The sequence below is a fragment of the Tamandua tetradactyla genome, chromosome 2 (assembly GCF_023851605.1).
Source record: "Tamandua tetradactyla isolate mTamTet1 chromosome 2, mTamTet1.pri, whole genome shotgun sequence".
In the NCBI taxonomy this organism is placed as follows: domain Eukaryota; kingdom Metazoa; phylum Chordata; class Mammalia; order Pilosa; family Myrmecophagidae; genus Tamandua; species Tamandua tetradactyla.
The window spans coordinates 19,560,303-19,571,453 of record NC_135328.1 but is presented as its reverse complement, the minus strand read 5'-3'; the positions used below and the strand labels follow the sequence as shown (position 1 = coordinate 19,571,453).

Below are 11,151 nucleotides of genomic sequence, written 5' to 3'. Positions count from 1 at the left end.
CAATGGGAAGACATTTTCATTGTTAATTTTCTTTTTCTTTTTTTTTCTTTTGCATGGGCAGGCACCGGGAAATAAACTCCGGTCTCCTGCATGGCAGGCGAGAACTCTGCCACTGTGCCACCATTGCCCTGTTAATTTTTTTGTTAATAGGGCTTTTTAAAAATAATTTCATGATGAACCACAAAGAAGTATTTAAGGAAGAGTTGCCTAAAACAGCCTCAATCAATGTTAATTTCACTTGTTGATAAAGGTCATTGTTAGTTTTGACCAACAATAAAAGTGTAGCAAGCCAGTTTCTGGTCTACTTCTTTTAAGAGTACTGGAAGGTTAGTCTGTCTGTGCCACCATCAAATGTCCTTCTCCACTGCTGGAAATATCACATGAAGGCCACGTGGAGCAATGTCTGCATCCTTTCCCACCAATGTCACTGGCACCTGAGTGAAACCACCTTGGGGCCTCCAAACCAGACCAGTCTTCAGCTGAATACCACCCAGTGACCCCAGTTGAGGACAGGAGCTCCAGAAAACTTCCTAGCCATGTGCAAGCACTGCCTGAGTCTTTGGCACACTAAATGGTGACCTAGCTAGCTAGCTACTCAGTTTTAAAAGTACTTTGTTATACAATAATAAATAACCAGAACAGATGCCAATGACTAAACAAAAGGTAAATTTAGAGAACCCTTCAAAATATTTGCACTAAACAGAAAAGAAAGGCCAGAGGAAATTCAGGAGTAAATGGAATCAATCCAAGTCAAAAAGGAGAGAGTATTAAGAAAGAGTAAGGGACCAATAACATCAACAATATGAGATGCAGGAAAATGTTCATTACATACCATAACTTCAAACTAATTAGCAACTTTAGTGGGAACACTTTTAGTGGCGGAATAGAAGTAAGCTAAAGAGTGAATAAATCCAAACAATTCCATTCCTAGGTATATATACAATGCACAAAATTTCTACACATAGAATGTATACAGTAGTGTTTATCATGGGGGAAGATAATAGAAACAACCCAAATACCCACTGACAAAGAATACATGACTTGTTCTATCTGGCAATTAAAAATGAAAAATAATAGCAACATCAAGGATGAATCCCAGATACATCAAGTTGCAGGACACTGTGCACAGTCTAACCTTTTTAAAAAGCTCAGAGATAAAACTAAATACATCAAATGCTTTTGTAATATTTATACGTATGTATACGGGTGTGTAATAAGATGGCCAAAGAATGACAAACACAGATTTCAGAATAACATACACCTCTCAGAGAACGTCAAAGAAAGGAGAGAGATGAGAAGGGAGAAACACTTCTGTAAATGCAATGCTATTGGTAGGTGATGGGTGGATAACTTGCATATATGTGGCATATATTCTTGTGTTGTATCAAATGCAACAAAATATTTTAAAAATTTTAAATAGAATGGAAAAGATCCAATGGCCATAGCACATTGAGTCCACTGTTTTTTGCCCTGACAGAAAGAAGGGAGATAGATCAGCATCTGAAGAAAGGAATGAAATGTTAACATACAATTTTAAGAGGGTGGAAGCATGGGCACATGTCCAGACCTACAGAGAAAGTCATTATTAAGTAAAACATTAATACACTGAAAGGTGTGGGAAAGAATCCTAGTTGTCATGTCAACATTCTGCTGACAGGTCACATTACACTGAAACTCAATTTGCTAATTGTGAACGGCCACTATTTGGATATTATTTTTAACTCTATCCTTTATTGATTCTTTGTTTAATAAATTCACATATTCTTTAAAAATAATAGGCAGGTTGCCTTGCTGCTGTATCTGACAGGAAAAGGCTAAGCATACACTGTGCTGTAAATCTGCATTTAAGTTTGATGGATGGACAAAAATTTTCTGAACATGAGTCATTGAAAGGAAATGTTAAAAATAAAATGGGTTACTTCCCATCCAGAATTTCCTTGAGATATTTACTAAGAAGACTAATAGTTGTCAATCCTCAAGGATCTATTTCAGCTTCTAAGTAGGCCCCCAAAATTTTCCATCTGCTGGAGCTACAGGGAAGGTTCTTTCAGCAGTCACTGAGGCTTTTCAAAAAAATCTGGTGTGAAAACATATCTGATATCCACCTACAGCAGTACATGAACTGAAAATAGCTTCCTCAGTCCTTGGGGAATGAATCATTACCACCCCTCAACACACACACACACACACACACACACACACACAAAACACACACATACACACTTTTGCCTTGGAGAACTATTAGGCAACGCTTATCATTCCGGAATCCATGGGGAAAACTGCAGAAACAAATGTATGTATTTTCATGAAGACTAGCACCGAGTACGTTTTTTAGTTTGGTCAATGCCTGCCCTGTCCTTGGTGCGTTTGAGTCACAAAGTATTATGTCCTTGAACAGGGAACTCATATTTGAGGAGAGATGGCTTTGACAAAGGAGCCAGCTATTGAAGCAACAGCTGAAGAGGAGGTCAAATCTCAGAAGACTGAGGTTAGGAATTCTCTCTTTCATCTGCACTATTGTCTATATATTCCTTTTTCTTTTCAGAAGAAGAGATTTTTTTCCCTCTAAGGTTTGAAATGATGGACAAGAACAGCTAATGCCTTGACAACAGCCCAGTAAGATAAAGTCCATTTATTGTTGCTTATTCCCTTGAGTCTAGAACCAAAATAGAGTGGCTGCTTATGTTTGAGAGTATGCAGGATGCTGGGTTATCTGTTGAGATGCTTGGGCAGTGGGGGCAGTGGATCTGATTGAATAGAAGACGTGCAGGCAACTCCAATTTGACCCCTTTAATTAAGAGAACCATGAATAGTAAATGGGTCACAAGGCACTAGATCAGAGCTAACAGAACATTTGATCTAGGACCTCCAAAGAGAAGATTTTCTTTTCCTTATAAAGCTACAGTTTAACTTTATGAGAAAATGAAGATTTACAAATTGCATTCAAGAATAGAAATGCCAGGCTGCAAAATCAGGAGTGAGGATTTTGACTATGTTCCAGTACAGTGTCCTTGAACACTTGAATTCCCAGGGTGTCGCGATTCAAACACCAATGGATCATGAAAGCCTTTTGCTTGATTAGACTGCTCCATTGCTATGCTTGCTCCTATTTTGATTTTAGTTGCACATATATTATTTCAGGAAGACAATCCAATTAGAGCTTGAGTTTTCAGGGGTGTAATCCTACAGTCTTCTTGATCAGTCACAATATTTTTGGAAGGATAGAATAACCACTGGCATCTCTTTGTTGGAGCAATATCCAGAGAATACAGAAACATAAACCACAAGCTAAGGAGATGCTCTGCTTCACTGGCAACATTATTCCATGTCTGACATTTGTAAATCACTTATAACATAAGCCAGAAAATAGAATGCATTCTTCCAAATTTAAGATCTGAGCCCCAAATAGGAATACATAGCTCTCTGGGGGGCTCTCAAATGTGTCCTTACATTTAAAACAAATTTGTCAAGTCCCTTTGGTCTTCTTGGAGCTTTTTTCTCTGTGTGGAGCATGTTGAGCTCCACCTGCAGCATCTCCCTCGGTTTCCATTCCTGTCACTTAAATGTAGCAAGGCCTGTGCTCAGATTTAAAGTCTGCGTGCAAACCAGGTCTGTCTGTCTTCTGACGACTTGGTTAATAAGCCTCCAACTACTACCTTTCTCAGAAATGTTTTAAAGCATGATTTTCATACCCCAAAAGACACATCTAAACAAGCAAATCTCTTAGCAATTTTAAAGTACCATTTTCACTTTCATGCCTTAAAATAGGATATGACCTAAGATTAAAATGTAGCCCTAGATTTATTATATGGGGTTGGGAAAAAGGACGAGATTCATCCATGGAGAAAACAGGCCTATTCCTAGTTAAAATTTAATCAGAACTGTGTCCTGTAGGCAACATGAAAATTAAAGTGTGGAAAGAATTATTTTTTCCTCCCAGAGCAAGAAATGCTTTGAAGTCATGATTTAGATGCTTTCCCAAAAAAGGAAAAAGTAAGGCATCTTTTAAAACATCTTAGCTTCAAGAATATCTGGACTTTCTTGAATTATTTAATGTCCTATTAAGAAATTCCTCCTTATTTCTTCTGATATTATTTTCATATTTTTGCCTTTTTACCATAGTAGCAAAAATAGAGCAATTTATAAGGATGGCTGGTCTCCCAAAAGCCTGCTCAGGATTTTCCCCCTCCATAATCTAAAATCCAGTTGTGAATCGTATCTCCACTATGTAACAGCGTGTCAGTTATCAATTTATTGCCTCAGTTCTGAATGCATATATATGTATGTATGCTCTGTGATAATGGAAATCCTTTAAGCACTTCTCCTTTAAAGATGGTGTTGAGCTTGCATAGAGAGTGCTTGCAGGACATTCAAGAGAAAGAGGCTACCCTATGAGCTGGAGGTAGGTGGCCTTGGTGTGAGAACATCAGTGGAGATCTACCTCAGCCATGAGAAAACACCATCCCTCTGTGACCTTTCAACTTTGGCCTGGCCGTAATCTTTCCACAGGCTCGGTGGGCATAGTCTCAGAGCCTCCTGTCTCTGCAGGCAGCCAGGTACCCCCACACAGGCCATATGCTCCGGAGACCTCCTGACCAGGCTTGCGCCAGACCCCTAATGCACACCCACTCATCAGCTGCCAATCACCTGCTCCCCCAGCTGCCCTCCGGACGATGGCCTATGGCCTGCCCAGCAACTCCAGACCAGCTCAGGACTGGCCAAACCAGTGAGCTTCTCAGCTGTCAGGTGGGATAAGCCACACCTCCCCCAGGGTGATCTAAACCCCTTCCTAGTGTGTCCTTCCTTGGGTACTCTCCCTTAGCCCTAACACCAGAGAGTACTTTTTTATGTCTCTAGTTCAGTCTTCATCATAGTTAATTGCAGCTTATGTTGAACTTCCCCTGCTTAACCTCCTGTGTGATTTCTGTCTTTTACTGCTATATGCAGAAGGTCTAGAATTTAACAGAAACTCAAAGGGTTGACTCTGCCTCTGGGATTTCTGTTTCTCTATCTTTCTCTATGATCCATTTTCATGTTAGAATTATGTGATATTTTTCCTAAAAAAAAACTCATTGTAGCAAAATGCTCAAACATCCAAAACTGGGCAAAGTAAAGCCTGGGGGTGGGAGTGGGAGGAGAGGGGAGGGTGGTCTGAAACTGTAGGTACTCCAGAAAATCATGATCTTAAAGCTAATCCATTCCTGTGGCTGTAAACCTGTGGTAAGTAGGGCCTTCTGATTAGATTACTTCAGTTAAAGCACAGCCCAGGGTGGGTCTTAATCCTCTTACAGGTGTCTTCTATAAACAGAGTGACTACAGAGAGAGAGAACAACACAATAGCAAAAAGCAGAAAACAACTAAACCCGGAAAAGAAAGGAGAGACCAGCCGATGCTGCCATCTGCCTTGCCATAGGACAGAGGAGTCCAGGATTGCTGGTAGGCTGTCTTCAGGAAGAAACTATTGCCTTGATGATGCCTAGATTTGAACATTTTCACAACCTCAAAAATTTAAGCTAATAAATTCCCACTGTTAAAAGCCAACCACCTTTATAATCTCTGATTTGAACAGTTCAGCAAACTAAAACAGGTGGTGCTGGGTAAGCAGACCCAGAGCTGAGGACTGCAGCTTCCTAACTGGGGGAAGGGAATGAAGCAGGGCTGGTAAGCGACTGCTATGGGCACCACTGGACTTCCTCTGGCCCCTGATAGTCCTGCTTCAGGCCCCGGGGAAGGCAGCAGGACTCTAGGTGGAGGTCTGCTAGATCTTGGGCAACGGCTGCTCACAAAGCTGACGGTGCTCAGTGTGACCGGCGAGTCCCTAAGGTTGAGGGAGCAGAAGGCTGGGTGTGAGGGTAGCTAGGGGCTGCTCCAGCTCCTCCTCACTGAAGCTCTGGTGACTCAAGTCCAGTTCCCACAGAGGGTGGTACCACTTCTGGGTCAACAGGGGGCTGACTTCCTTGGCTAGAGCCAGCTTACAGACATGCATTTCAGGTCCAGCTCCTAACATGGTAGATCCTAACGACCAGCAGTGCCCGGCCATGATGCCAGCACAGCTGTGGAGATCCAGCAGCTACAGGATGAGGGCACCCTGGAGCAGGCAGACTGGACCTCCTTGTTCACAAAGTTGGAAGCAAAGCTGACAAAGCAGAGCTCTTTGAGGCTAAGGAAGCCTGGTCCAGGGCTGTCCCTCAGCTGGAAGGCTTGGGCAGCCACATCAGGTGTAGTAGCCATAGCACCTGCAGCTAGAGGCAGCCTTTTAGCACCAGCATCAGCAACAATAGCACTCCTCTCCAACTCACTGTTGAACTGGAGCTGGGGGCAGCAGCTTTCCAGCAGTACACCCAAAATGGCTATTGTCTGGGAGCTGTCAGTCAGCCACAACTTGTGCTTTCAGGGTGCTGCCTCCTCCAAGAAGCTCACCTCAGCTGTGGACTCCACCATGCAGTAGTGGAGATCCAGGCTATGGAACTGGGGGCAGGCTCTGGCCAGTATGACAAGGGTGTCAGGTATCATGCCATAGCAGTTGGAAAACTTGAGGATGCTGTGCTTAGAATAGAACTTGCTGAGCAGGATCAACATGGCATGTACTTAGGACTTCCATTAGGTAAGAGTCAGCCTCTAGAGCTGGGAGAACCCATCAGACATAAGCCACTCCAAGACAGCAGGAGTCTCTTCTCAGCTTTGGCTCCACTTTTGGCAGGACAGTCAGCCAGCAGAAGTGACAGGGTCACTGTGTGCCAGAGTGCTGGCTGGGAGGTGGCCCAGGCCAGCGGCAGCACATAAGAGCAGCCCTGCCAAGGTAAGGCATGGGCCCATTGGCTGCCACCAGCTGCCCAAAAATCTCAGCCTGATTAAGGGCTTCTACAAAAACTTACAGTTGGGCGGGCAATGGTGGCTCAGTGGCAGAGTTCTTGCCTGCTATGCTGGAGACCTGGGTTCAATTCCGGTGCCTGCCCATGAAAAAAAAACAAGCTTACTTAATATAATACATATATTATATGTATTATAATTATATACTATATATAGTTAATATAATACATAATTATGAAAGATTAATTGCTTCTCCTCTAAGAGCAGACCAAAACAAGAATGTTTGGCATAACCACTTTGATTCAAAATTATACTGGAAATTCTAATACAATAAGACAAGAAAATGAAATAAATCCATCCAGAATGAAAAGGGAAATAGTACACTGTCTTTAATTGCTGAAATCATGATTATTTATGCACAAAATTTGATGTAATCTACCAAAAAGTAATGAAATCTAATATATGAACTTATCAAGGTGGCAGGATAAAAGATCAATATGCAAATATCAATTGTATATCTGTATACTATTTATTAATAACTTAAAAGTAAAAATAATAAAACCATACTATTTATAATAGCATCGAAAATGTGAAATTCATAGGCAAAAATCTGGCAAAAGATGTGAAATATCTGTTTATTGAAAATTACAAAACATTGTTGAGAAAAATTAAGGAAGAACTAAATAAATAGAGAAATAATGCTATGGTCCATGAGTCAGAAGACTTAAATTGTTAATGTGTCAGTTTTCCCCAAATTAAACTGTAGAATTAACAAATTCTGGACAAAAATCTAAGCAAGTATTTTTTTAAGCGAATAGCTGATTCTAAAAAAATATATAGAAATGCAAATACCTAGAGTAATATGACTTCCAATCATATTATTAAGTTAAATTAAGGCAGTGTGGTGTTGGTCAAAAAAAAAAAAAAAAGTACAGAAACAGATAATGGAGACAAAATAGAGAAAGTCCCCAAATACCCCCATAACTGGTTTCAGAAAGAATACAAAGACAGTTTAATGGAGAAAGAATATCTTTTTCAAAAATTTTTGGTGCAACAATTATCTATCCATATGCAAATCCTGAACAAATATCCATTATCACACCGTATACCAAAAATAACTCAAAATGGAGTTATGCTTAAATGAAATGCTTAAATGAAAAATCTAAAATTATGAGACTTGAAGAAATATAGGAGAAAATCCTTGTACCCTTGGGTTGTATATGATACCAAAACCACAATTTGTAAAATAAAAATTAGGCAAATTTGACTTCACCAAAATTAAAAACTAATCTTATTGCAGTCAGATATACCTCGATAAAGCTGTTAAAGTAATTTAGAAGAATAGCATGCGTTACTGACTTTTTATTTTACCAGGTAAGAAAATAATCAGCATACTATCAGTATTATTTTATAAACAATTATGTAAAACAAAAAGAAGAAAATCTCAAAAAAATGGATGCCAGTCTTTTAATGTGAAGTAGTGTTTCTTTTACACTTACTGCATTGCTTTTATATTTATGAAGACTGTCTCAAAATAATAAATTTCCCTGAACTAGTACTTGGAAACTGCTGTTTTAGTTTACTAGACTGCTGTAAGTAGAGACCATGAAATTTATGTGTAGTGTTGGCTTCAACAATGGGAATTTATTGGCTTACAAGTTTACATTTTTGATCTTGAGAAAAATGTCCAAATCAAAGCATCAAAGAATTAGTTAGATATTATGTGTGTAGCTTGCCTTTAGTAAACACTGTTTATTGTAACTGGAGAGTTTACAGTTGCTGAAAAATAGACCAATTTTTTTGAGAACTCTAGTGAGGTCATTAGTATCATTCCTTACCATAATTGATGCTTGGTTTTTATGAATTATTGAGTTAATGTCTTTGGTAGATTGCGAACTGCCCCACAAATGAGACCAGCATATATTTTTCTAAATAAATAAAGTATTTCACATTGTAATATGCCCTTATTAATGCCTTCCCAATTCATGCAGGGTACTATTTCTAGCATTGCTTTTAGCATGCATCAATTAAAAGATCAAAAAATATTTTCTGGGGTGCAAGGGTAGTTCAGTGGTAGAATTCTCATCTGCCATGTGGGAGACCCAGGTTCGATTCCCAGCCCCTGCACTTCCCCCAAAATAACGAAGCAAAACAAGCAAACAAACAAGTAAACAAAAATTCAATAGATGGTGCTGCAATAGTGGGATGCTCACATGGAAAAAGAATGAAATGTGACCCCCAACCTACAGCATACAAAAATATATATAAATATATAAATATTTATAAATATACAAATATATTAAATATTTATTTTATACAAATAAAAATTATAAATATTTATTTATATAAATATAAAAATGTATATAAATATATTTTTTCTGCTGATAGAACTTAAGCACAACCCTATGGATGAAAAACATTATAGGAATTTGTGATTATAAATTATAAAATAAACCTGTGGGTTTGAAATTTGGGAAAATGTCTGAATAAGCTTGACAAGATACAAAGCTGTACACTCTTTTTTAGCTCTGATATTTCTATTACAATTAGAAAGCCTAAAAATGATGCCCTTTGCTTATTTGCTTCTGGTGAAATTACAGTATCTGGATATCAAATGTAGCAGTTTAAACTATGACAATGATAAAATTCGAATATTTTCCCGTTCTGTTCTCTAGATTCTTATTTTTTATTAATTTCCCAAGGAGGGCTTTGGGTGAGTCTTTTAGATGTGTCATTAAGAAAGTACTTCTGAAGTGGTCTCTGGAAAACATATATCAGAACCAGGACAGAAATTGCATAGAACTCTCTCAACTCCCAGTTACATGGTCAAGGATTCTCCATAAACTTAAAGAACTGAAGGCAGCATTTGAGTAATGGGGCAGAGGCCTGAGTTGACTTGCAGTTTTAAAACAGGCCAACAGAATGAAGAGAAAACTAATGAAGAAAAATTCAAGTTCAGCAAAGCTCCTAATGAACTCCCAATTCAATGCATATGGAGTGTAGGAACTACAGCCTAACAGAAGGTTATTAATAGTCTGTAACTGGAAGTTTATATACTTTATCCTCAGAAAAGTGAAGGAAAAAAGTTCCCTAGAAGAATGGAGACAATTACAGTTAGAAAACTGGAAGAAGAAAGCATCATTTCAGATTTGTCAATTCCTTGCAGACATAAACACAAGTCACGGATTGAGGACCAGCTAATTAAAAGGTAAGAAAGCTTCATCATAAAAAATGTGCTCATTTCAGCCCTCCAAGATTTAGGTTTCTGAAGACAAATGGTTTTGTTAGAGAATATCTACATACTCTACTCATTAAAATGTTTGTACTTCTCATAAAATAATATAGATATTTGCATTTAATGGGCATATACCCACTGGTACAAAAGCGTGTGTATGTGTAACATATCAGACACTGTTTGAGTAACAAATGAACTCCTAGAGACCCCTTTTATGGCTCCCTTTATTATGTCCATTTCTCCACCATCACTATCAGGAGAAACTGCTGCTTGTTTGAATGGCTTAGCCAACTCTAAAATTCATGCTTGGGCAGCGTGAAGCACTAAAATAGGAAAGACTACAGAACTGCAGCAGCACCGTGTGTGAGTACTAACTTTAATATTCACATATTTAATTTACAATATAAATGTTTATAGTGGCAAATTCATATACCAAGACAGCAATTCTGAGATGTGCAGGGGTGACGGAGTAATACATAATCATCGTTTTTAAATACAGTGAGATACTCTTTTATATGTACTCAATGTTGTAGTTTAAGAATTCCCACTGTAAAAACATATTGATTAACTGCTACCTTGTGGGAGTTATTCTTGTTCTAGTCAGTAGAAAGGATGAGATCTCTAGAGTTTACATTTTTATATGAATATCTATAATTGCAGGGGGGCAAGAAAAAGGAGGATGGAGGATATGTATAGAGAAAGAGTCTGGATATAGAAAAAGTGTCTGGTTTCTGTTATCAATAAATTCAAGAAAATTATGGCAGAAAAGATAACAGATACTGATTCAACATTGAGATAATAAAATTCTTCAAGAAGATATCAGATAAATATAACAGTCAAAGATATGATTCCTGTTCCATAGGCATTGAAAAGAAAATATACTCAGGGCAAAATATTAGGAATTTATCAACAAATCAATGTTATTATAATATAAAAATGTACTTGGAACTTTAACAGAAACATCAAAACTTCTGACAGTAATTTTGCATTCATCAATTTCTCCTTATATTTCACATAGGTTTTGCTTCATTGTTCGAATACTATCATATTTGAATTTAAAGTTTAACAGCAATTTAATATTTCATCTTAAACTTTTATCACTATAA

General features: G+C 38.3%; 1 pseudogene; it reads right to left on the bottom strand.

The window, feature by feature from the left end:
• Positions 1-5,630: 5,630 nt before the first annotated feature.
• On the bottom strand, positions 5,631-7,792 carry LOC143664976 (F-box/LRR-repeat protein 6 pseudogene; annotated as a pseudogene).
• Between the last annotated feature and the right edge of the window lie 3,359 nt (positions 7,793-11,151).